Source organism: Chiloscyllium punctatum, chromosome 19 (assembly GCF_047496795.1).
Source record: "Chiloscyllium punctatum isolate Juve2018m chromosome 19, sChiPun1.3, whole genome shotgun sequence".
NCBI classification, from domain to species: Eukaryota; Metazoa; Chordata; class Chondrichthyes; order Orectolobiformes; family Hemiscylliidae; genus Chiloscyllium; species Chiloscyllium punctatum.
Genome location: NC_092757.1, coordinates 64,305,619 through 64,332,485, shown reverse-complemented (window position 1 = coordinate 64,332,485; position 26,867 = coordinate 64,305,619). Strand labels below are relative to the sequence as shown.

The window sequence follows — 26,867 nt, the reverse complement described above, 5'->3', positions numbered from 1 at the left end:
TGTTCTTATTGTGTTTTGAGAGAAAGGATTCTAATGGCTGATTTAATGAAATTATAGCACATTGCCAACATTTGGGCTTGGATTATTGTGCAAGTTCAGTGATAGAGAGCACAATTTTCAGAATTGATAGTTTGTTATGTGGTAGTGTCAATAGAGAAATGGTTTGTGGTAGGTTCACTGTCAGCTGATCTGTGGTGGGAATGTAGCAACATTAATGAGCTGATCCACACAACACACGAGATTCACTAATGGTGAGGTTCCATCTGGCTTGGCTTGTTTTACCTATGCCAATGTCAATGACAAAGAAATAAAATAAAAGTCACTTTAAACATAAGTAAATCAATGAGGTTGGGGATTATAACTTGGGATAGTGTTTGCAAAAATAATCATAATTATCATTTGAAACCAAGCAAGGTGAAAATTGCTTATACTTATCACATTGCTTGCAATTAATTTGGATCGGAAATGTTTGGGGATTGTGAAATTCTGTTCATTTAATAATAATTGCATTTTCTGCAGCTATCTAAATGAGTTTGGGGATTAGGTGCTGAATTGATTTTCAACTGTGTACGGCTGTAGGCCTAGATACATTGAGATTATCCCCACCTTGTATGCTTTATTTGTTTCCCTAGTGAACACACTGATGGCCAGCACGTGTTGCCTAATGAGACTGTCCAATTATGTAGCGGCATTCTTTTCTGTTATCATGCTGTGTGTTTTTACATTAAAACCTCTTGACTTTTCCTGTTCTATCATTATATTTGATAAAATAAGCTGTGTTAAACTTCGTCTGAATGCCATTATTCTCTTAATTTTGAATGAAAAGCTTTTGGATTATGGACAACAAGTTCTCTTTTCTCCCATAATAGGGTGACTTACTGATGAACCTACCTTTGAGAGAGCTCTGTTTAAAATAGACTTAACTTTTCCATTTTGCCCATTCAGAAGGAATTTCTGGCATTCTTAGTGCTTGAGAACTTATTTACAACTACTTTAAGAATTGTTCTGGTTCTAAGGACTACTCAGGTTTGAATGCATGAACTTTGATGTTCCCTGAATGTTTCAGTTCTCACAACAATAGTGGTACTTTATTCAAGGAACAGTTTGACAGCCCAAATGTTGAATTGCAGTATGACTTGCACTGAGAAATTCAGACATAGTCATGTTAAAAATGTGGAGACATGTAATGATCACATGTAGTCATGTAGCGCCATGTGGTAATAAATTCAACAGATAATAGGGTAATGGTGGACAGTGCATCAAAGGAAGGATAATGTTGAATTAAAATTATGTTAAAATTACAAACCAATATACCATGCCTACATTTCAAGCACCGAAGTACGTAAAAATTACGTCATTTAAGTGCTTCATTGAGGACTTGAACCACGTAAGTCATTAAGTCCAATTGAGTATAATGCTGCTGGAGATCTCAGTCCATCAGCAGCTGGTGGTTCTGTGCAGACCCTGCCCTGCTGAAGTGACACCTGCACATGAAGATTTTTTCAGGCAAAGTTATTATTCATTTTTCATTTCTCATTGTATTATGAGAAACCTGAAGAGCTCATTCCTGAATTGCAAGGTAGCCAAGGAATTAATGAGTCACTTAACTGCATGTTCACTGTGTCGCTGGTAAAATTTTGATCTGAAGTTGAAGCTAATTGCATAGAGCACTGTGGATGACTCTTGAAGCCTGAGCTGATCCTACTTTTCTGAGGATGAATTTTGCAATATGCTATCCTGGGTCAAATCAGTCTGAATTCCCATTCCTAATTACCATCTATTATTCCTGCAGGAAAATGCTGTCATTGAATCAAACCATTCGGCTCCATCGTGATGACCCTCGCTGCTAATTAGTTTGCTGGCACTCAGTCTCATAGCTTACACGTGAATGACCATTTATGTGAGACACAATGGTTGCCCAGTATCCATGGGGGCATGCCCAAGCCTTAGTCAATATTTCCACCAGAGGGAAGGAGCAAGATTTAAGAATATAACATTTATCTTGAGTGGCAGACACTGACTTAAATACTTACAGGGGGGAGCCCTCCACGTAAAAGTGCAGGGTAATTGAAAATGTTCTGAAATCAAAAGTTTCTCACCCATATGAGTGAAGATCAGAAGGATTTTAGTTTTACTGTAGAGGTTTGCTTCAATATAGTAAAGTGATGGTTCACTATCTTTGCTGCCAAAGCTGGGCAGAGGTAATGTTTATATTTCTGTTCATTAGTCTGTTTGGAAACAACAGATCTCAAAAATGAATACAAGTAAATGGATTTCAATGTTGAATTGAATTGAATTTATTGTCACGTGTACCGAGGCACAGCGAAAAACTTTGTCTTGCGAGCAATACAGGCCGATCACAGAGTTAAGTAGCATCGATAAGTAAAAAATAGGTAAACATGGCAAAAACAAAAACACAGGTACAGGTGAATGTTAAGAGCTTGTGAGTCGATTCAGTATTCTAACAACAGTAGGGTAGAAACTGTTATGAAACTGGCTGGTGCGCGTGTTCAGGTTTCTGTACCTTCTCCCCAATGGTAGAGGTTGTAGAAAAACATTGCCAGGGTGGGATGGATCTTTGAGAATGCTGGCGGCCTCTTCTTGACAGCGCAGACACGATTGGCCAAATGGCCGCCTTCTGCACTGTGACAGTTCTGTGACCTTCAACCAGACAGGGAAGAAGCTGTATAATTGTAATAAAGTTGGGTTAACAAAACATGATGGAAGTGTTCATTGTAGTGAGTGTCGACTTCAGTTGTTTGATAATGAACTTACCAGGAATCTGTGTAACGCTCTGTAAACTGGCAAGGAATGTATAGAATACAGAATTTGCCATGGAAGCATTATAGCATGATTGACCACAATTCAGAGTGATGTAGCATGGACTGTCCAGGAATGTGTAAGTTTACATTCGGACTCACCAGGGATTAGGCATGGGCTGGATGGGATATGTAGTGGAGTAGTACACATTCCGCAAGGAGTGTGCTGGATAGAGTGTGAACTTGACAGGAATAAGAGTATAAGAATGAGCAGAACATTGTGGGTTGCCTGGAATCTGTGCTTAGAGAGTGGGCTGGCAAAGAACAAGCAGAATCCAGCTGGGATGGTGTGTAATCTATGGAAGCTGTCAGCTGAGAATCAATATAATGCAGCAAGAGTGGAAAGTAATATGTAAAACACACAGGGACGCCAGGAACCTGTCGAATTTAACAAGGGCTGAACAGAGAAATGGAGAATGCAACAGTACTAGCAAGCTATCTACAAAGTACACCAGGATATGTTGGAGACCCTAATTAATTTGTTGGCATATGGGTTGATAACATTGTATGAAGTAGATTTTTGAACTGTGATCACAATAAAGAGCTTCATTGACCTGGAGGAAGTTTTGGAAATATAGGCCCGGAGGCTCAGTGCAGACCTTCTGATTAAAGTTACCAATCTTACAGAAATTTCTGGGAATCTCCAGGAGTTAAACTTGAATCTCTCTGGATGATGCTGTAAACACCCATGAAAGAGAAAATAAAAATCAGTGAAGTATTTAAAGCAATTCCCTTTTCTCATTCTCCTTGAATGCTTTGATTTGGTAACAGGCAGGAGAAAAAGACTTTCTGATTAGGTGGGGCAGTTAGAGGTCAGAATACATGCTACCAGAGTTGGCAGGACTACATGATAATGTAGTTAATTGTAATGAATAGGGAATCCTGAAAGGTCCACTGACACTGGAAGCATGAATCTATAAAATTGATTCTTATGTATTCAAAGATGCTGCTGCAGAACTTTCCTAAGACCAGCTGCCTATACCCACTTTATGTTTTGAAAAAGGAGAAACCATGAGTGGATACATTGTGGCCACCTATCCCTCATAGTCTGTACATGGTCGCTTGTCAGCAATCACAGAAAATACTCAGTGCAGACATCTGCTGTCCACAGGGACAACTGTGCTTTGTATATACCCAAGTCAAAGCAAGTCATTTGGATGTAAAACAAAGAATTGTGGATGCTGGAGATCAGAAATTACCGGAGTAATTCAGCAGGTCTGGCAGCATCTGTGGAGACAAAGCAGAGTTTATCTTTTGAGTCCAGTAACCCTTTTTCAGAGCTTGTCATCTGGTTCTAACTCAAAAAAAGCCAATCAGCTACTTGTTGCCAGCCGAATTTCACTTTGTATATACAACCGCCCTCTCCCCACCCACCCTACCCCTGGTCATGTCAGATGGTGTGTAACCAGTATTCTCAAAGCAGCAATATAAATCCCACTTATGATGAGTTTCGGTAACTTCCTTTTAAAGGGTACAATAATCTTTACATTTTAAAACTATCCTTTTCCCATTCCAGATCACAATCAAAAATGCAGATATATTTAAAAAGATACAATGATGGAAAAATGCAAATAATCAGATATGCAAATGCATACATCAAACATATTCAGTAGAAAGTCAGCATTTCAAACTTGACATTCACTTGCCTGCATTAGTGTAAATTCAAATTATTTGCACTCTGGTGAGGTTGCCAATGTACTGTCTTGATTTCCCTGGTTCCTGATTGCTCAACTTGGGTCCTTACCCTAACTTGCTACATGTCTTGCTATCACATCACACTAGGATCAAGCACTTCTGTATTCTTTGGAGCATCCAGTATATTAATAATATTGTGACTCGCCACAGTGTGCAGCAGAGCGTAGTCCCTCGAATGCAGCACCAGGTAGGAGTCAAATGGGGGAAGCAGAAAGAAATGACCTCCCTGAACTTGTAGTGGCAGTGAGTAAAATCTCATTGTAACCGTGGAGTGAGGAGATCAGTAACTTGGAGTGAGTGTGCCTTGAACTATAAAGCAAGTATGATTCAATGTGTTTGAAGAAGAGAAATGGAGAGTGTTTCCATGTCATGGAAATTAGACATCAGTATAGTAAACTGCAGGCATCTGATGGCCCACCGTGTTTTTTCTAGAAAATGAAGGAAAATTTGTACAGGTCCAGGAGTAGCTATGAGAAGCCCATGCCCTGCTACAGTTCCAGGAAATATTCTGGCATTTCAGGACTAATGTCAACTGGTCACATTTTGAAGGATGTGCTTGCTTTTTAGTACCAATTGATTAATGTCTGCTCGTTTCCAATGTTTCCTGCTTCTTTCCTTTTGTCTGTCAAGGTTTTGATGAGGCTTGAAGTGCAGGAACATCATTTTGGATTGAAAATTAAATGTTTGATGCTTTGTCAGTTCTGTTTACCCAGCGTTACCACTGAGAAGTCACATCTTTAATCTTAAAATAGATTTTAAACAGTTTCTAATAAATATTGATGCAAAGACCAGTATACAAACACTGCTGTACACTTCTGCAAACACACAGGGCTGGATTTTTGAGAAAGAGATTAGTAATGGGAGTCTGGAATCTTTTCCACCATCCTGGAGGAGCCTGTTGCCTCCATTTTTGTTACTGGGAGGCAGACATGGACTAGAGGCAAACTTGTCATTTCTGGAGGTGGGGGACAGCGGTAGGTAACTGAGGTGACTTGGTGTAAGATCAGCCAGTGTGAAAGACCATTCACTAAAACATGAGAACATTTGCAATCCTCATTGCTAGATTGTCCCATCCTTACTCCTCCTTGTCCCCCATATCACTCCTGCTCCCCAATATCCCCTGTGGCTTCAACATATCTTCTGCACCCCATCGCTGTCTGTCATCCATCTTCCATGCCCACTATGTATAGAGCCAAAGAAACATATGCCAAACTTTTCAAATGTCTCTGAAACTGACACAAGAAGTGCATTTGAAAATATTCTTAATAATACGTAAACAAACATGCAAGCAATGAAAAAAATCTTCCAAGCAAATAAGTTTTTATAAGGCAATGAAGCAAATCGAATACTTGCCTGCAACTGTCAATTTTGGCTACAGGGCTGAGTGCATTATTCATTGCTGAGGCTCAACCATTCATTCATAATGAGGCCATCTGACAACTGTATTACCAGAGGCAGACTAAACAGATGGCCAGACATCCCCTTTTCCAGATGAAAATGTCATTGCCAGCTTTTTTTGATTGATATCTCTATTACCTAGCAATAATCTGATCTTTCTTTGAAGAGGTTTTGCAATACTGTGTGTGTAGTTACACAAGATTAACAATGATGTGGGCTACAACTAGTTGTCAATAATATGAAGAATGATAGAAGATAATAAGAGCAATGTATTTCAAATGGAATATTGAATTGCTTTGACTTTGCTTACTGACTTGGGACACAGACTCCCCCCATTGTCTTTGATTCCTTTGAGGAGCCATGAACTATGTCTATGAACAAAATTGCAAGGAAGGGAACTGCTAATTCCTGAAGTTGAGCTTGCAAGGTAGTCTGACAAAAAAAGACCTATTCCTGTGCTGGCAAATGTTGCTGGAATCAGGTATGGGGATGGGAATCCAGAACTGGGTCTCAATCACATCCCAATTCCACAAAAGGTCTGGCCGTACGCTCACCCTCCTTTATATTGAGCAACTGTGGTCTCCAAAACCAGCAATGTTTTTGGTTCTTTTTTTAAATTATACCCAGACATCCCTGCAGCAGCTGGATGAAATAATTGGCAGTTTTTTACAGAATGGATTTTACATATAAAACTACTTGTCACTGTAGACACTTTTTGGAGGTAAATGAAGAACTTCGATCTGATTTAAGCAGGTTCGGACTTCCTTAGTGTTTGTACTGAGTTTATTTGTACCTGTGATGAAACTTGCACCAGTAATGCAAGCTGTTCAAGTTTGACATGTCCCATAACAGGGCATAAGATACATAAAAGCCTTTTCGAAATTCCAACTTTATGAGCCCCTCTGCGGTGATTAAATATGGAACAATATTTTAGGCCATGAAGTATTGAATGTAGTCTGAAAGTATCTTGGAGATCACCCATATAGATAATCTGAAACTCATGTCAACAGACAGCTGCTTGACAAATTCACTGTAGCATTGTGAACTGTTAATTTGTTCCTTTGGATCACATTTTTCTCTATTTTGCTAGCGTGCACTTCACTAACTTGAAAATAAAATACTTTAGTCAAAATGTGTGGTGCTGGAAAAGCATGGCTGGTCAGGCTGCATCCAAGGAGCAAGAGAGTCGATGTTTTAAACATAAGCTCACCATTAGGAATGGTGATGAAGAGCTTTTGCTCGAAACATCGACTCTTCTGCTCCTTGGATGCTGCAAGACTGGCTGTGCTTTTCCAGATTCTGATCTCCAGCATCTGCAATCCTCACTTTCTCCCACTTTACTCAGTAAATGCCTGCTGTTTTAAGCTCAGGCTGATGTGTTATTAAAATGAGCTGCCTATGATGTAACTGTTGCAAAAAAGTGCCATTTGTGGCCATTTGGAATTGTGGAATGAAGTTAATCTAGGCTTTTGTACAAAACACAGACGCATGGTGATTTAGCGGTTTGGATCACAAATTGGCTCGCTGAAAGAAGACAGAGGGTGATGGTTGATGGGAAATATTCATCTCTTGGAGTTCAGTTACTAATGAGGTACCGCAAGGATCTGTTTTGGGGGCCCTGTTGTTTGTCATTAATATAAATGACCTGGATGAGGGCCTAGAAGGATGGGTTAGTAAATTTGTGGATGACACTAAAGTCAGTAGAGTTGTGGATAGTGACAAAGGATGTTGTAGGTTACAGAGAGACATAGATAAGCTGCAGCGCTGAGCTGAGAGGTGGCAAATGGAATCTAATCGACATTTCGGGCATGAGCCCTTCTTCCTGAAGAAGGGTTCATGCCCGAAACGTCGATTCTCCTGCTCCTTTGATGCTGGCTGACCTGCTGCGCTTTTCCAGCAGCACATTTTCAGCTCTGACCTCCAGCATCTGCAGTCCTCACTTTCTCCCAGCAACATTGAGGGCCTAAGGGCCTGTACTGCGCTGTAATATTCTATGTTCTAAATTTAACTCAATGAGCACAGCCTGCTCTGAAAGTGTCATTGATTCTCTAGATATTGCATTTGTAAATGTCTTTGCAGCAGTTTATCTTTCAATTTACTAATTTCTTTCTTCTTGTAGCAAAGCTGTGATTGAGATCAAAGTTCCCTCTAAGCGGCATGGCCACACAGGAAAGCAACAATTTACAGGATCTGTGGGGTGCTGAACCATTGATTTATTGGGTCACACAGCATGGATACAGACCCCTTGGTCCAACCAGTCCATGCTGACCATGTTCCCAAAGTAAACTAGTGCCATCTGCATGGAATTGGCCTATATGCCTCCACCTGTTTTCCATTCATGATCTTATCCAAATATATTTTAAACCTTGTAACTGTATCTGCATCCACCAATTCCTCTGGCTGTTCATTCTACACACTAACCACTTTTTGTGTAAAAAAAAAAGTTGTCCCCATGTCCTTTTCAAATCTTTCTCCTCTCACCTTAAAAATATGGCCCCTAAGTTTGAGCTCTACCACCTGAGGGAAAAGACTCTTGTCATTCACCTTATCTCGGCCTCTCATGATTTTATAAACCTCAATAAGGTCACTTCTGGTTCCAGGTCACTGTCCTGAGCAGACCTAAGAAATGGACACAGTGGCAACAAAAATTAAAGGGACTGTAGGCTGAGACAGTGCATTTAAGCATATAGAAGGATGTCGTAAATGAAAAGCAATTTCCTGCCATTTCCTCTCAACGCGAATTGGATTTAGTGACAGTGGAGTGGATAGTGAGATTTTGGTGAAACTGTAGCAGGCTGTTGTTTTGTTGACAATAGAGAGAGATGCTGTTACCATTGAGCTGCAGTGGGGTTTAGGTTGAAGTGAAGAGGGTTGGGGTTTTTAGGGACAGTAGTGGTGCTGTAACAATAATGGAAGAGTTTGGAAAATTACCATATAAAATTGTGTTTTCAGAACTCTATTGGTCTGCCTGTTTGCCTCCCTTCTCTTTCATTGTTTGAATAACTTCAGTGCTTGACAAAGAGCAGCAATTCTCATCTTTTCATAGAATCATAGAAACCGCATGAATGAAGCAGTCCACTTGGTTCCTTTTGTTTGCATTGGCAGTAGCTCTTCAATTGCAGCTATCATATTTAACCGCAGAAATGACCTGCCTGATTTGTTTTCTTCACAAATACTTATCTCCTTAGCTGTTGTCGTGATCTCTGCCTTAATAACCACTTTCAGTTAAAGCTTTTCCATGCTCCTAATTCCTTTCTGTGTGAAGATATCTTTTCCTCCCAGTGTTTGTCCCAAAACTGTCTCCCTTTATTACCGATGGCTTCTACTGTTGGGGTAATCTTGCACTGTTTACGCTCGCAGAACATTTCAGAATTTTTCCAAGTACCAAGTAGATCCTTCTAAATCACCATTGTTCTTTTTGTTAACATTACTGAGTATAATGTTAAATGTGTACGAGAGTTGCAGTGATAGTGGAGGCCACAGCAGTCACTACTGAATGATATCATGCTGATAGGTATTGTACTCTGGTGGTGCTTATACCAGATGGTTCTTCTTAGATCTGTCACAGAATGATATGGGGAAGGCTTAAAGTCACGTACTCATTGAAGAAGGATGGAGAGGAAACAAAAGGACATTGGGATTATAGCTCACAATGCTTTTCCACATCTGCTAGCGTATGTTGTTGTTTGCAGATGGCTGTGATATTTTTCTGCATAAATGCGGTGAATACCACAAAAAGCTTTTTGTTATCCCGATAAAGAGTGTCAATGGGACCCACAGCGATGGGCTCTGCTGCAGCAAAGCTAGACCAGAAGTGCTTTTATATTTGCGTTTAAAGAGCTAGGGCAATTGTCTCCAACTGGGTAGATTTCGGTATTTCTCTCTACTGGGCAGGCAGACGGAGTTCTTGATGATGACAAAAAGAAATTGAAGAAAGTGAATATGAAACCAATTTTCAGTGAACTTGGTTGAGAATAAAATTCTTCAAAACAAGCCAAATAAACCTGTCGTGGATATCCTGGAGAAGATAACTGAATATGGCAGTGGGCTGCTGTTTTATGAATCATGCAAAAGAGGATATCTGAAAGGGGAATATGCTTCCTTTCTTGGCTGACACCTCATAGTAACACTTTACATCTGCTGTTGCACTTGTATGATGAGTGCTACCTATTGCTGTACATCCCATTCGCAACCATGAGAAAACAGTGCCCAATCAGAGGTAAACAAAGAGTTCTCATGGTACAAAATTTAAAAATAAAGATAAAGCAATAAACAAAGGGAATCTATGGTTCAAACAAATGTCAAACAGTTGTGTACTTTTTAAGATATTATAAGAGAAAAGGAATGAATTTAATGTAGTCAAAGCTCCTTGAGGTCTAAGTGCAGTGACAATATAAAACCGAAAGCATTTTTCTGCTGTGAGTTATATTGTTTTTACTTTGTTGGGGTCCTCAAACAATGTGGCAGATCGACCCCCAGGGTTCTAACATGAATCAGTTTATGGAAGAAGGTATTGCTGCCTGGTAGTTTGTCTAGTGAGACTCTTTGATTGTTTCACAGATATCCAGCAAGGCAACCCTCCCCTCCCCACTAATGTCTTTTGGTGTCTTTTACAAAGTGCTTAGTCACTCTAAAGGCATCAAATCCATGCTGGGAGCTTCAGCAGTTGATCAGTTTACTGGTATTGTCATTATCAGATGAAATTTGTGTGTTTTTCTTTTCCTTTTCATCCTTTTCAGCACCTTCATGTTATATTTTAGTGACTCATGAACAAGGACACTGAGGTCCCTTTGGATGCCTACATTTTCCAACCTTTCACCATCTAAGAAATACTCTGCCTTTATTATGTTCTTTCAACCAAGTTGAATAACCTTTATTCCTGATGAAGGGCTTTTGTTCGAAACGTCGATTTCGAAGCTCCTTGGATGCTGCCTGAACTGCTGTGCTCTTCCAGCACCACTAATCCAGAATCTGGTTTCCAGCATCTGCAGTCATTGTTTTTACCTCATAGGTGTATTAGTCAGGGGTAAATATAGGGTAGACGAATTGGTCTGGTTGGGTTACTCTTTGAAGATCGGTGTGGACTTTACGGGCCGAAGGGCCTGTTTCCATACTGTAGGGAATCTAATCAGGAATTCATCCTTCACAGCATTAATGCTACAACCAGTTTACATGCAAATTTCGCTCAATCATCATTGTAATACCCCTGTGAGATACAACAACCATTTAAACGATTGGGAATGGTATAGTAGGAAATCAGTACGATTGGCATTCTGGAAAGGTGATATTAAGTTAGCCAAAGAATCTCCTTGCTTTCGAACTATTTGTAAGCCTCCTTGATGTTCCTTGTCTCACTGCTTCAGGCTTTTTGGATGCAGTGCCGGATATGTAGGCAATGTTAAGTGAGACTATGATTGCAACTATTTTTGCCCAAGAAACAGTTTGATAAAAATACATATTGGCCAACCTGTGCTATGTCAGCCTCAAAACTAAATGTTTATAAGAAATATCCATCTGTTACTACAAAGTGTGCTCTCGACATTTTGGTTTGAGACTTAAAGAGATGTGGCCTTCCTGTTGCTCGAAGATCTCTAAATTAAACGTGACAATCACAGGAATTGGCTGTGCTGCTGCATGTTCGGGATACAGATTTAATTGTCCATTATCCAAGTGCTCTTTCATATTTAAAGTGTAAAGGGACCTCAAGACCCATAAACGCAGTCAAATGCAGAATTTTAGGCTGTCAACAGGACCATATATTGTGTGGATCTATCACAGGGGAGACACTGGCAGTCTTTATGATGGGAACGTTCTGTACTTCAAGGCACATTTTTTGTAACTTATGGAGTCCCAACAGCTGTGCACCATAAATAAAGATGAATAATTAGAATTAATAATCAGTTACACATTTTGTGTTGGTTGGTGGGGTGGTTGGGGGCTTGAGCTTGTGCTAAGCAGATTGTTTATTCAGCTGTCATTTCAGGCAGTATCTACAAATGTGTATGACATCAAGTACTTTGCAAATCCCAAATGATTCCTACTTTATCTTCAGAAAGTAACGGGAATTTCAAATGTGTACTCCATATGGAAATGCAGCCAGTTTGGCACTGAGTACATATCTGACCAAATCATTATTCTCATCGCACTGTATAAGTCTAATACAGACATGCGATGAAGCAGAGCAAATTCCCACTCGTTCCTGTCAAATATAATTCCTGAGCCAGGTCTAAAATCATCTCCAAAATTCTGCCTTTGTTTTTGGCAATATGTGTGAAATGATGACAGGCTGTTGAAAAATTTAGTTTTGCTCTATACGACTGCAGAGGGAGCTGATTAGCTCAGTTGGCAAGTTGGTTAGCGTCTGGTTCAGAATAGTATGGAGTCTGATGCCCGATCTGGCTGAGGTAGACTTGGAAGCTGATGCCCTGTCCTGTGAAGAAGACAACCTATCACTGACAGTAACTGCCAAGAAACCAGCTCAGAATGAAGCATCAACAAATAATGAGCCGAGGGAACTGTCTCGAGGAAGAGCAGACATGACATGATAGACTGCAGAGCCCTCGGTTCTTTGGCTTGTTTGGATAGATCATCTATTGGGTAGATGCCTGCAGTTGACCTCAAGGGTTCAGCAATGTGGAGAGGGACACTATCAGGGTTGTTGCTCTGGACTGCTGACTAGTAATTCCCTATTGCGTGGATGTGTATATTTATGATGGGTAAACACAGGTTTCACACTTAATTCAGCAACCACTGTTCAGACTTGTTCCGAAAGAATCGTCACTTGAACAAAACACCATAGGGTTGGTGCTATCACTTGAACAAGGTCACTACTGGGCTAAGCGGTAATAATTCAAGTCAAAGGGGAGAAATTATGCTTATTCCTGAGAGTCCTTATTTATTTTATTTTCTTTTACGTTACATCATCTAGTGATAAAGCCCTCAGCGTAACACTTTTCAGGAAGCCACAAGTCCACTTCTGCTGGTGTAGTGGATTGTCAGACGTTGGGTATGTCTTCCTCCTCTCATGAGACTTTCAAATAATGAGGACGTTTCCCTATCTCCATTGTCCTATCGGATAATGGATGCAGCTGCTTTCTCTCGCTGTGTCAACTGTCAATTGTTTCTTGCCACACAGTCGGTCCTAGGATACAAATACATCTGGAAAAGCATTTAGACCACATTCAGTATGAGACTAACAAAGTATATTCACCACTAAGCTGTTGAGGAACTTGGCAGTCTCCACAAGATCATTGGGGAATTCTATTCCTAAAGTGTGAGACTGCCTGGAATCAAACACATCACCAGTAATTTAACAGAACACGTCAATCTTGACATCACCGTGGCTCCAACTCCATACAACAATCTTGCATTTATAGAATTCTTCTCACAAACACTGAATGCCTCTCAGCACGTTTTGGCCAGTAAGGTCCTTTTGAAGTTTAGTTTCCACTGTAATACAGCAACATGATAATGACCAGAGAATCTGTTTTTGCAACATTGAGAGATGAATATTGACCAGAGCATTGGAGAAAACTCACACTTCTTTGAAATAGTGCCCATGGGTCTTTTACACCCACCTGAAAGGCAGATGGGCCTCAGTTTAAAGACTCGTCTGAAAGACAGAGCCTACAATAACTTTGAACACCCTCAGCACTGCATGGAAATGTCAGCCTTAAATTTGTCCTTCAGCCCTGGAGTGGGCCTTGAATTCAGAAACTTTTGATTCAGAAGTGAGAGTGCTACTGAGTCATAGCTGACATACAGCAGACACCTAATCATCCAGACGATACAACATTGAAAGTGCTGTTTAATATCTAACGGTTCTGTCTTCCTCCTCTTGTGTACTGACAACGTTTTATCTTGATACATGATAAATGAGGTGCTTTAACAAGTGGAACCACTCCAGTTTTAGGATAGTGCATGGCAATTACTCAGTTTTGAAAGGGTTTGACATAACATTTTAATTTTTTGCTACTTTGTTATATATTTTGAGACATCTTGAATTGAAGAATATCCAGTTTTCTGACCATGTGCCAGAGTATAAAATTACAAGTGATTACATAGGTCTGAAGTGCTTCCTTAGGACTTTATCAGCATTTCAAAAGTTTCTCTTAATTATTCAAGCATATGTGCCTTGAAATGGAGACAAATGGTGCTTGTTTGATATTTTGAAGCCAGGAAATGAAGAAAGAGCTCTCTTGAGGATTGGTATTTTGTTCCATTTAGGTGATAGACATAAGCATGTTTCTCAGATAAGAACAGGTGCTTGGCTCTCATTTTCATCTTTGAAGGACAGTCATGTCTGTCAGCTCATCGACATGTGCATTATTCTTGTCATTCTAAACAAAGTGACCTGTGGGAATGAGTACTCGGGTGTGACATGTTAATGGGCTGTTGGATGACAGGTAAAGTACATGCTATTAAACCAGGATGTTTATTAGTTTTCCTCTGGCTTACATGAAAGAACTACTGTAGCTACAAAATCCTATGTGAATATTTTTAAGTGTGTGCTGTTAATTATCTCTATGCTATTGCTGCTCAGAGCTTTCCATTTTTGATTCTTCAATGCTTAGAGGTCTAATGTTTTGGCGACTGAACGCGAGGCCCATCATCACTTGTGGTTCGAGAGCCAAAACTAGTTAGCATTTTATCTTCAAGGCTCACCATTGATTTGATTCTCAGTTTCCATGGCTGTGTCTTGAATTTTCAACCTAATTTTGATTAAATGAAGTGTATTGAGTTTCCTCCATGCTTCCAAATTGTATTGTTACCTCCAGTCCTGTACCTGCCCAACACAAAAACTAAATTTAATTGAGAATGGAATAGCTGCAGCAGCAGACGGTCTGTAACATATGATTGGCTTTGCCTCCGCGTCTTTATATGGCATGGACCATTGTCAGTTTGCGTTTCAGAATGCTGAGTGGAATGTTTGGTTGGGTATTACTTTGAGCCAGAAGTGCACTGTAACATTTAATAGCAGAATATGAGTAGTTTCCAGGATGTTCTGCTACTCTGTCCATAGCTAATATTGAAAAATGGACAAGATCCCCTCCACCAAAATGTCAGAAATTTGTTTAATCATGAAGCTTTTTCCAGAATGTCTTGTGAAGTTTATACCATCCTGTATAAGCAGAAAAATAATTCTTCAAAAATGTAGGGGGTAATGGACTGTCCGGGATGTAGCACAAACAGTCAAGTTTCTGATACTGAGACTGGCTCTAATGTAATGAGAGGTAGGTCAGGTTCCAAGCGATCGATTGTGATCGGGGAGTCTCCAGTTAGAAGCACAGACAGACGTTTCTGCAGCTGACAGCAGAATGGTGTGCTGCCTCTCTAGTGCCAGGATCAAGGATATCTCAGAGAGGGTGCAGAATATTCTCAAAGGGGAGTGGGACCAGCAGGAGGTTGTTGTACACACTGGAACTAATGACATAGAAAGGAAAAAAGGATAAGATTCTGAAAGGCGGATATAGGAAGTTAGGCAGGAATTTAGACAGGAGTTCCTTGAGGGGAGTAATATCTGGATTACTCCTGGTGCGACAAGCTAGTGAGGGTAGGAATAGGAGGATAGACCAGATGAATGCGTGGCTGAAGAGCTGGTGCAGGGGAGAAGGGTTCATATTTTTGCATCATTGGAATCTCTACTGGGATAGAAGTGACCTGTATAAGAAGGACAGATTGCACCTGAATTGGAAGGAGACCAAAATATTCCCTCCTACAGCTGCTTGGGAGGATTTAAACTAGTAAGGTGGTGTGGGGGGAACCCAGGGAAATAGTGAGGAAAGAGATCAGTCTGAGACTGGTACAGTTGGGAAAAGGAGCAAGTCAAACAGTCAGACCAGGCAGGAACAAAGCAGAGAACAAGGTAAATTAAACTGCATTTATTTCAATGCAAGAGTCTTAACAGGGAAGGCAGATGAACTCAGGGCATGGTTAGGAACATGGGACTGGGATATCACAGTAATTACAGAGACGTGGTTCAGGGATGAACATGACTGGCAGCTTAATGTTCCAGGATACAAATGCTAGAGGAAGGATAGAAAGGAGGGCTAGAGAGGAAGGGGAATAGCGTTTTTGATAAGGGATGGTAGTATGGCTGTACTCAGGGGGGATATTCCGAGGAATAATTCCAGGGAAGTTATTTGGGTGGAACTGAGAAATAAGAAAGGGATAATCAACTTATTGTCTTATAGACCCCCTAATAGTCAGCAGGAAATTGAGAAATAAATTTGTCAGGGGATCTCAGTTATCTGTAAGAATAATAGGGTGGTTATGGCAGGGGATTTTAACTTTCCAAACATAAACTGGGACTGCCATAGTTTAGATGGAGAGGAATTTGTTAAGCAAGTACAACAAAATTTTCTGATTCAATATGTGGATGTTACTACTAGAGAAGGTGCAAAACTTGACCTCCTCATAGGAAATAAGGCAGGGCAGGTGACTGAGGTGTCAGTGGGGGAGCACTTTAGGGCCAGCGACCATAATTCTATTAGTGTAAAAATGTGATGGAAAAGGATAGACAGGATCTAAAAGTTAAAGTTCTAAATTGGTGAAAGGCCAATTTTGATGGTATGAGGCAAGAACGTTCAAAAGTTGATTAGGGCGGATGTTTGCAGGTAAAGGGATGCCTTAAAAATGGAAAGTCTTCAGAAATGAGATAATGAGAGTCCAGAGAAGTATCTTTTTGTTAGGGTGAAAGACGAGGCTGATCAATGTAGGGAATACTGGATGACTGGAGAAATTGGGAGTTTGGTTAAGAAAAAGAAGGAAACATATGTCAGGTATAGACAGCAGAGTTTGAGTGAATCCATAGAAGAATATAAAGGCAGGAGGAGTATAGTTAAGAGGGAAATGAAGAGGGCAAAAAGGGGACATGAATAACTTTGGCAACTTCAAAGATCAGCCAGGCAGCCTTTGTGTGGAACCGCAGGAGATGAGGGAGATACTAAACGAGTATTTTGCATCAGTGTTTACTGTGGAGAAGGAAATAGAAGACATAGAATGTGGGGAAAAAGATGGTGATATCTTGAGAAATGTCCATATTACAGAGGAGGTGGTGCTGGATGTTGTGAAATACATACAAGTGGATAAATCCCTAGGACCTCATCAAGTGTACCCTAGAACTCTGTGGGAAGCTAGGGAAGTGATTGTTGGACCCATGCTGAGATATTTGGATCATCAATAGTCACAGGTGTGGTGCCTCAAGAGTGGAAGTTTGCTAACATGCCACTATTTAAGAAAGGTGGTAAGGAAGAGTCAGGGAACTATGGACTGACATTGGTGACCCTGACGTTGATGGTGGGCACGTTGTTGTTGGAGGAATCCTGAGGGACAGGATTTACGTATATTTGGATAGGTAAGGATTGATTAGTGATAGTCAACATGGCTTTGCATGGGGAATCATGTATAACTAACTTCATTGAGTTTTTGAAGAAGCAATAAAGAGGATTGATGAGGGCAGAGCAGTGAACATGATCTGTATGGACTTCAGTAAGGTGTTTGACAAGGTTCCTCATAGTAAACTGATTATCAAGTTTAGATCGCATGGAATATAGGCCATGGCTAGAAACTAGCCATGTGGATACAGAACTGGCCCGAAGGTAGAAGACAGAGGATGGTGGTGGAGGGTTGCCTTTCAGACTGGAGGCCTATGACCAGCGGTGTGCCACAAGGATCGGTGCTGGGTCCACTACTTTTCAACATACATTGAAATGATTTGAATATGACCACAGGAGGTATAGTTAGAAAGTTTGCAGATGACGCCAAAATTGGAGGTGTAGTGGACAGCGAAGAAGGTTACCTCAGAGTACAATGGGATTTTGATCAGATGGGCCAATGGGCCAAGGAGTGGTAAATAGAGTTTAATTTAGATAAATGTGAGGTGCAGCATTTTGGAAAGGCAAATCAGGGCAGGACTTATACACTTAATGGTAAAGTCCTGGAGAGTGTTGCTGAACAAAGAGACCTTGAAAGTGAAGTCTCAAGTAGATAGGATAGTGAAGAAGGCATTTAGTATGCTTTCCTTTATTGGTCAGAGCACTGATTATAGGAGTTGGGAGGTCAAGTTGGGGTTGTATAGGACAATGGTTAGGTCACTTTTGGAATATGATTCTGGTTTCCCTCCCATAGGAATGATGTTGTGAAATTTGAAAGGGTTCAAAAACAATTTAAATGATGTTGCCAGGGTTGGAGGATGTGAGCTATAGGGAGAGGCTGAATAGGCTGGGGATGTTTTCCCCGGAGCATCAGAGGCTGAGGGGTGACCTTATAGAGGTTTATAAAATCATGAGGGGCATGGATAGAGTAAATAGACAAGGTCTTTTCCCTGGGGTGGAGGAGTCCAGAACTAGAAGGTATAGGTTTAGGATGAGAGGGGAAAGATATAAAAAGTGGCAACTACTTCATGAAAAATGTGGTGCATGTAAAAGGGATCTTAATGGGTATATGAATAGGAATGACCCAAGTGCTAGCAAATGGGATTAGATTAGGTTAGGATATCTGGATGAGTTAGATCGAAGGGTCTGTTTCCATGCTGTACAATCTCTATGACTCTATAATTCTAAACGCTGTTATGGCTGTACTGAGCCCAATCTCCAGGTTTCTCCAGGCAGGTTTAAAATAACATGTGTGTCTCAGATGCTTAGGCTTTTCCATCATGATGAAAGAGGATTCATCCTTCACTATGTCAGACAACCCCACTTTGGGGGTTAGTGACCAAATACAATGTGGCCCACCTCCTAGCCTAGTTTGACCATGGACACGAAGGCCTCCCGACCTTTACTCAACACAGGCTGTTGGAAGAACACTTGGTAATAATGCTGAAGCAAGCTATTACCTTGGAAAGCCTTCAGTAGCTATCTACCACCTCCTGAGTCCAAACAAATGTGATCACTTTCAGATACATTTGCTATAATTAGCTTCCAAACTTGGCATAAAAAAGGTTCACCACATTCATCCAACTTCTCAAGCAAAGCTAATATCTATGTCTCGAATGGCTGATGTTCTACTTTGTCTCACTTAAATTAACTAAGTGCAACAAGAATGTGAAAGAAATTCTCAGGAACCAATCAGCCCCCCCCACTCTCCACTCCATCTCCACCTTTGACTCCATACAAATCATGAAAGATACAAGCCCACTTTCTGTTTTTTGTTTGTTTCCAGATCAAAAAGCATTACAGAAAACCCAAAAGTGGTTTGAGAGTGAGATATGCATTACTAGTTAATAACAATTAAAGGTAATGAAGCATGAACCCTGACAAACCTGACACTTACAGCAAATTATAGGAGGGCCAGATATTTTGACACCCAACACTGGTCCATAATTGCCATCCCTCCAACTGGGAAATTGCTGGAGAGCAACATGAACATATTTGCTCTATACATTCCAGTCTTTCAGATTTTAAAGTAGTTCTGCTGACTGCAAACTGATTTATATCCTTCACCATAACTGAGCCAATTTTTGTGGAAAGGGTGCCAGTCAGAGAGACAGTTTTATTGCTCCCTGCAGAAGTTGAAAAATACCAGGCAGCTTGAAAACACTTTCCTAAAAGGTCACACATCTCAGGCTGTGCTGCTATTCCCTGGGAAAACCTGACTAAGGCCACAATCATATCCCATTGCTCCACAAGACACTACCCAATCCCGCAGGGTGATCTCCAAATGATCTTGCTGAATCAGGCATATCCCAGAATTAAGGCCAAATGATAACATAGTGTGGAGACAATGTGGCAAGGACCTCAAATGTATCAAATATCTGGAAATTACTATATAAAGGCAAGTCTTTGTTTGTAGTACTCAAAAAAAATAGTTATTGTAAAGAGCAACAATTTTAACAATCGTGCAACATAAGACCTGACATCAGTAAAACATTTGGCTACTCAGATTTGTTCCTGCCAGTCAATAAGATTGTTTCTGATCTACTTCACCATCCTGACATCCTTTGAATTCTTTTGTATCCAGAAATCTCCAGATTCCTCACGTATGCCCTATCTTTCTTAATCAACCTGTTCAGAGGTGGTACTACACACCTCGAGAGGAGTTGGGACTTGAACCCAGACCTCCCTACCCAGGGGTATCCAGTAGTCTATATTATATTGCCTCGGTTTCTTTATTTGCATGATTTCTCCTAAATCTATCGCTTGGAGTTTCATGTTTACTGTCTCAAATTGCATCCTCTTTTTATGCCTATAGAAACTCTAACAGAATGTTTTTCTGTCCCTGCCAGGTGCAGTCTCAGTTCAAATTTCTCCTTTCTTAATCAGTTTCTTTGACAACCTTTTCTATATTCTGGCTTCTTCCAAAACCTCAAGCTGACTAGTCTTTTTGTTATCTTGTTAAGGCTATTCCTCAAATCTGGCTTCAACCTCTCTTGGTAGCCACAGTTGGTCCCTTTTCTGGCTGGGAGATTTATTTTTTAAGAAAATGCATCATCATTACAACGAACGTGCTTACTCTGGATCTGATTGCCATTGCCTATCTCATGCCTTATCTTTAATCTTGTTTAAGGCAATCACAAAGACAAATAAAAATAGGTTAGGAAAAGGTCTTTCTTCATTTGGACAGCAATTACAAAATGTAATTCTTTGCCAAGCACCATTTAAAAAAAAAAGAGCCTGTAGCATTCTTTTAAAGAAAATGAATATTTGTTAAATAAAGAGGAGTATCCAGGCTAATAGGACTGAAACAGCTTGTGGAGCTCGGCTTCATGCTCATGGGGAAAGATACCAACATAGTCTTGATAGGACATTAGATATACTGTGTCTATAAATTTGTATAAATTGCAGTGATATGCAAGTGGCAGGCAGTAGCCTAAATCTGGGCTCGGTCGGATGCTGTTTTAGGGAAGTGGGGCGGAAATAGCAACAAGTAAATCAGAACATTTTCTACTGCAACATCATAGTAAACATTGGGGATTTTCAAAAGAAATTATCAGGGCACTGTAGTAACAATTGTTCACATAAATACCAACTGTTACTGAGAATAAGTGAAAGTTGACAGTCTGTATTCAAAGCTTTAGTCAGCTGAAATTTACACTTTCTTTTTTTCTATAGTGCTTCAAAAGGCAGAAAATGTTGCAAACTGTTCCATGAAACGTATTTGTATTGAAGACTAAGAATATTACTTGAATATGTACTTGAAGAGCTTGTTGAGACTCATCAAACAACAGAGGTAGACTAACAGTCGTAGATTAACTTTATTCCAACTTTAATCCAACAGCGTGATTGAGGATTTAAATGAAACATGCCTAGAGGCACTGATCTTCCTGTTTTTCAGATCCTGATGAATAATGTTGAGTTCTTGCCCTCATAAGTGTCTGCTTAGTTCCTCTCTATTCATGTGTATTCTTATTCACGTTGCCCTGAGTTCTCATTTTGTGAGGACAGTTTGAGTGACAGGGTGGTGTTGAATGGAAATACCAGAAACTGGGACAATAGGAACCAAGCTTATTTATTAAATAATTACACAATACTTCAGTATTGTTGAAAAGCAGCACTTTCTGTCAAAGCTTTTTGTTTTACACAATTCAGGACAACTTGTAAGAAATACCAAAGTAAGAGGGACACAACAGTGTTGTAGGGGAGTGCTGATTGGTGCATTCTGTATACTAATGCCTCTCTCAATCAGAATCCACTTGGCAACCAGTCAGGAGTCTCCTCTCATATAATAGAAATGTTGTTTTCCCTTTATTATTTGTTGCAAATTGTCCTGATGAATGTAAGATTAAAAAGTTTAAACAGAATTGCTTTTATTATCTAATACTCAAGTTCTATACTACTAAACGAGTGTTAAACAGTACAGTTTAAAATGTTACGGGGGGGAGGGGGGGGGGCGTGGGGGGTGGGAGGTCTGCAGTGGGTGCAGTGATAATGTTACTGGACCAAATAATCCAGAGCCCCCTGCACATTTTAGGCTCAAGTGTTTAAATCCCAACGTGACAGATGATGAAATTTGAATGCAGCAAAATGTGAAGTTAAAAACAAGTCTATTGGTCACCATGTACCTATTGTCAATTATTGTAAAAAAACCACTTCACTGTCTTTTACTGAAGGAAATCTGTTGTCCTGACCTAATCCAGCCTATGAGTGACTGCTCATCTACAACAGTGTGGTCAACCCCTAACTACCATCTGAAATGCCATCTGGTTATACTAAAACTGCTAAAAAGCCAAAAGGAAAAGAATGGAATCAGACAGACTACCTGACATTGACTGTGGCAAACCCAGCCCCATTAACACGACAAGTGTGCTCTTTAATAATATGGACCTAACAATATGAATTGAGGTGAGAGTAATTGCCCTTGACATCAAGGCTGTAAGTCACCAAGTATGGCCTCAAGAATCCTTAGCAAAACTGGAATCACTGTGAATCAGAGGGAAAGACTCTAGATGGAGTCATGCCTAACTCATTGAGGACTTAAATGAAACATGCCTAGTAGCACTGATTTTCAGACCCTGATGAATAATGTTGAGTTCTTGCTCTCACAAGGGTATATCCAGTTCCTCTCTGTAGTTCTATTCATATGTTATACACAAGATGGTTATAGTTGTTGGAGATCAGCCATTTCAGTCCCAGGATATCTCTGCAGGAGTTCCTCTGTGTAGGGTCTTAGGTACAGCAAACTACTGCAGCTTCATTTATGATTCCCTCCTCCATATGGGGTCAGAAATGTGATATTTGCAGAAGCTTGCACAATGTTCAGCACTATTTGTGACTCCTCAAATATTGAAGCAGTCTGTGCCCCTACGCAACAAGACCTGGGGCTTGGGCTGATAATTGGCAAGTAACATTCACACCACATGTGCCAGGATCTGACCATGTCTAACAGAAGAGAAGCTAACCATTGCCCCCTGACATTCAGAGGAATTTTCAATGCTGAATCCCCTGCTTAACATCTTGGGGACTTGAATTGACCACAAACTGAACTGGGCTAGTCAGAAATGCTGTTGCTATAAGAGTAGGTCAAATGCTCAGAATTCTGTAGCGAGTAACTCACTTCCTGATTCTCAAAGCCTGTCCATCACATACAAGGCACAGTCAGTAGTGTGATGGAATATTCCCTATTTGCCTGGATGGGTGCAGCTCCAATGACATTCAAGAAGCCTGACATCATCCAGGACACACAACCTTGTTTGATTGCCACTGCCTTAACCACCCATGCACAGTATGAACCATCTACAAAATGCACTGCAGCAACTTATTAAGGAACCTTCAATAGCACTTTCCAAACCTACAAGCTGTATCACCTAGAAGGACAAGAGCAACAGGTACTGGGAAACGCCAGCTTTCCCAGTAAAGTTCCCTTAAACAATGCACCATCCTGACTTGGACCTTTATTGCCATTTCTTCACTGTCATTGGCTCAAAATCCTTGAACTGCCTTCCTACAGGCATTATGGGTTTACCCACAGCCTGTAGACTGGAGAAGGCAGATGACCACCACCCTCACCAGAGTAATTAGAGATGGACAATAAAGGGTGGCCTAGTCGACTGTGCACACATCCCATAAATGGATAAAATATCATTGGAAATAATATAATTCAGAGAAGTGGCCACTTCAGGAAGCCATTGTCACACTACCTTGACTTCCCACCTGCAGCAGTAGAAATGCAGCCTCATGGAAATCCATATAGAGGAAAATAGTGACAAAACACTTTCCAATTGCCTTATAGGCATCAGGCTGTGACTAACTGTAAAATGTAATTGGCATTCAGATGTCAATAGCTAAGAAATTCATTATCAGGGCCAGTATCGAACAGCTAGTGTGCCTGAAAACTGAGAGGCTTGAGGGTAGATAGAAATCAGTGCTCAAGTCTTGTCAACAGACTCGCCTGAAGAAAAGCATTAGTGTTGAGTTGTGTTCCTTGCTGGAAGCAGCCTGCAAGTATGTTAAGGGCAGAGTAATCAGAATGTGCTCCAGAGAGGAATGATTGCCACTCTTCAGGAGTATGGCGAGCTCTCCTGCTCTTTCTAACTCACCAGGATGCAATCGTTTTAAGAATGAAAGCACCCTGTCCCTTCCCTGGAATTGGGCCGAGTGAAGGATCCTGAATAGAAAAGGTCAAGCAATAACCTACCTGGCCACCAGTGAAGTTCTTAATGGGATCCTTCAACAGGTGTTAGGGCCATAATTTAGATATTTATGTTGATGCCCAAGTAAAGAGCCACATAAACATTGCAGTGGGAACTGGCCAGTTTGATGCAGAGTGCCCCTTTGCTAAATTGGTATGCTTCACATCCATTCTCTCTCAAATGGATAAACACAAATCAAACCTCACTTCACTGACATGTGGTTGTTTGCTGTCGTCATCAAATAATATTGAGATGACCATATTGCTCAGGTATATCCTAAACAGGTTATTGGTCTTGAGCTGCTGTCTGTCAGAAGATGATGCCATAATTCTCCTCTTCTTCACATCACTTTAAACTTTATGTCTCAGTGTTATTCCTTCTCAGACACACAGCACGGTTTTATTGATGTGTGTGATGAATATTAGGATTTATGAGCATGCAATATTTTTCATGAAATCAAGGTAAATATGTAAGGAACTCAATATTTGGTTAAAGTGGTATTGAACATTTACAGAGTAGTGCCTTTATATACAATAAGCTATTTGAAGCTCTATAAGGCACAGATGGTTACCATGGAATTTTGCTGTCAATGGAGATGCATGTAATTGATCAATTACTGTGGTGATTGATGCGTGCGCACTGTTTCCCATTAAATTCACTACTGAGGCCTGAAAGACGTCATTACACTGCCATCCTTGCAGTGGATTTGTGTAGTTTAGTTGAACACTTCCATATTCTGAGACCTGTGCTTATTCTTGCTTTCTTGAAAAAGAGAGCCCCCTTGTAGAAATGTTTTTTGTTTTTTTCTGTTATTTATGGGGAAAGGTGATATTCAGCTGAGATAGTACCAAAAGCAGAACAATATCTAAATGACATTAGGCACAAATATACATACATACACATGAGGAGCATGAATAGGCCATTCAGCCTTTAGTGCATGCTTTACCATTCAATAAGATCATGACTGATCAGACTCAAATGGAAGTGATGGAGTAGGAGTAGTGTCACTGAACTGGTTCTCCAGAGACTTGGGTAATGCTCCAAGTTTGAACCTAACTACAACAGACGGTGAAATTTGGACTCGGAAAAGTAAATCTGGCATTAAAAGTGTAATGGTGACCATGAAATAAATGACGATTGTCCTTAAAATATGTCTGGTTTATGAATGACCTTTGGGAACGATGAGGCTCCACAAATCTCCCCACCCTCACTCACAGGGAAACCCAGCACATCTGTGAAAAAGATAAGGTTGAAACATTTGCAACAATCTTCATCCTGAAGTGCTGAGTAGATTATCCACCTTGACCTCCTCCAGAGGTTCCCAGCATTACAGATGCCAATCTTCATCCAATTTGATTCACTCCATGTGATATCAAGAAATGGCTGAAGACACTGGACGCTGCAAAGACTATGGGCCCTGACAACATTACTGTAATAGTATGGAAGACTTGTACTCCAGCACTTGCCACATTCCTATTCAAGCTATTCCAGTACAGCTACAACATTGGCATCTATCTGACACTATAGAAAATTGCCTAGGTTTGTTCTGTATACAAAAAGCAGGAAAAATCCAACCCAGCCAATTATTGTCCCATTAGTCTACCCTTAATCATCATAAGCTGATAGAAGTGGTCATCAACAATGGTTTGCAATTGCCTCCTTATTGGCAGTTTGGGTACTGTCAGGGCCACTCATCTCCTGGCCTCATTACAGCATTGGTACAAACATGGACAAAAGAGCTGAATTTTCGAGAGGAGTGGGAGTGAATCCTCTTGACATCAAGGCTGCATTTGACTGAGTGTGGCATCATGGAGCCCTCATAAAACTGGAGCCAATAGGAAGCAGGGGAAAACATTGCGTTAGTTGGAGTCATTACCTCGCAAAAAGAAGATGGTAGTAATTATTGGAGGTCAGTCATCTCAGCTCCAAGACATCACTGCAGGAGTTCCTCAGGGTAGTGTCCTTGGCCCACCATCTTTAGCTGCTTCATCAATGATCTTTTTTCCATATTAACATCAGGGATAGTCAAGATGATTGCATAATGTTCAACACTATTTGTGACTTCTCAGATAGTGAGGTCTGAATTCCATGGTTCATTGTGGAAAGACTTTTGACAATATTCAGGCTTGTGATGAAAAAAGGCATGGAATGTTTGTGTTATAAAATACCAAACAAAGACTACTCCAACAAGAGAGAATCTAACCATCATCCCTTGACATTCTATCTATCTATCCACTTCTATCTAGAAGGACAAGAACAGTAGATACATGGGAATTCCACCACTTGCAAGTGACATTATGGCCATGGGATCTCCCTTTATCAACACCTTTGTTCCCATTGACCAGAAACTGACCTGGATTAGTTATATAAATACTGTGGCAACAAGGTCACGTCATAGACTAAGAATACTGTAGTGAGTAACTCAACTCTTTACTCCTCAAAGTCTGTCTATCTTATACAAGGCACCAGTCAGGAGTATGATGGAATACTCCCACTTGTCTAAATGAGTGCAGCTCTAACAATGCTCAAGACATTAAACGCTATACAGGACAATGCAGGTCGCTTGATTGGCTCCACAAATCCAATCATTCACTCTTTCCACTATTGATGCACAATAGCAACAGTGCGTACCATCTGTAAGATGCACTGGAGTAATTCACCAAGGCTGCATAGACAACACCGATCCAAACCTGCGTCCACTTCTATCTAGAAGGACAAGGACAGCAGATACATGGGAACTCCACCACTTGCAAGTTCCCCTCCAAGTCACTCACCATCCCAACTTGGAAATATATCACTGTTCCTTCAGTGTTGCTGGGTCAAAATCCTGGAATTCCCTCCCTAACAGCACAGTGGGCGTACTTAGCATCAAATGGACTGCAGGAATT

The 26,867-nt window shown here is 40.6% G+C and overlaps 1 protein-coding gene across 10 annotated transcripts in view; it reads left to right on the top strand.

Moving 5' to 3' along the window:
- auts2a (activator of transcription and developmental regulator AUTS2 a) overlaps positions 1–26,867 on the top strand; it is a 1,176,696-nt gene that overhangs the window by 806,765 nt on the left and 343,064 nt on the right. The window lies entirely within an intron of this gene.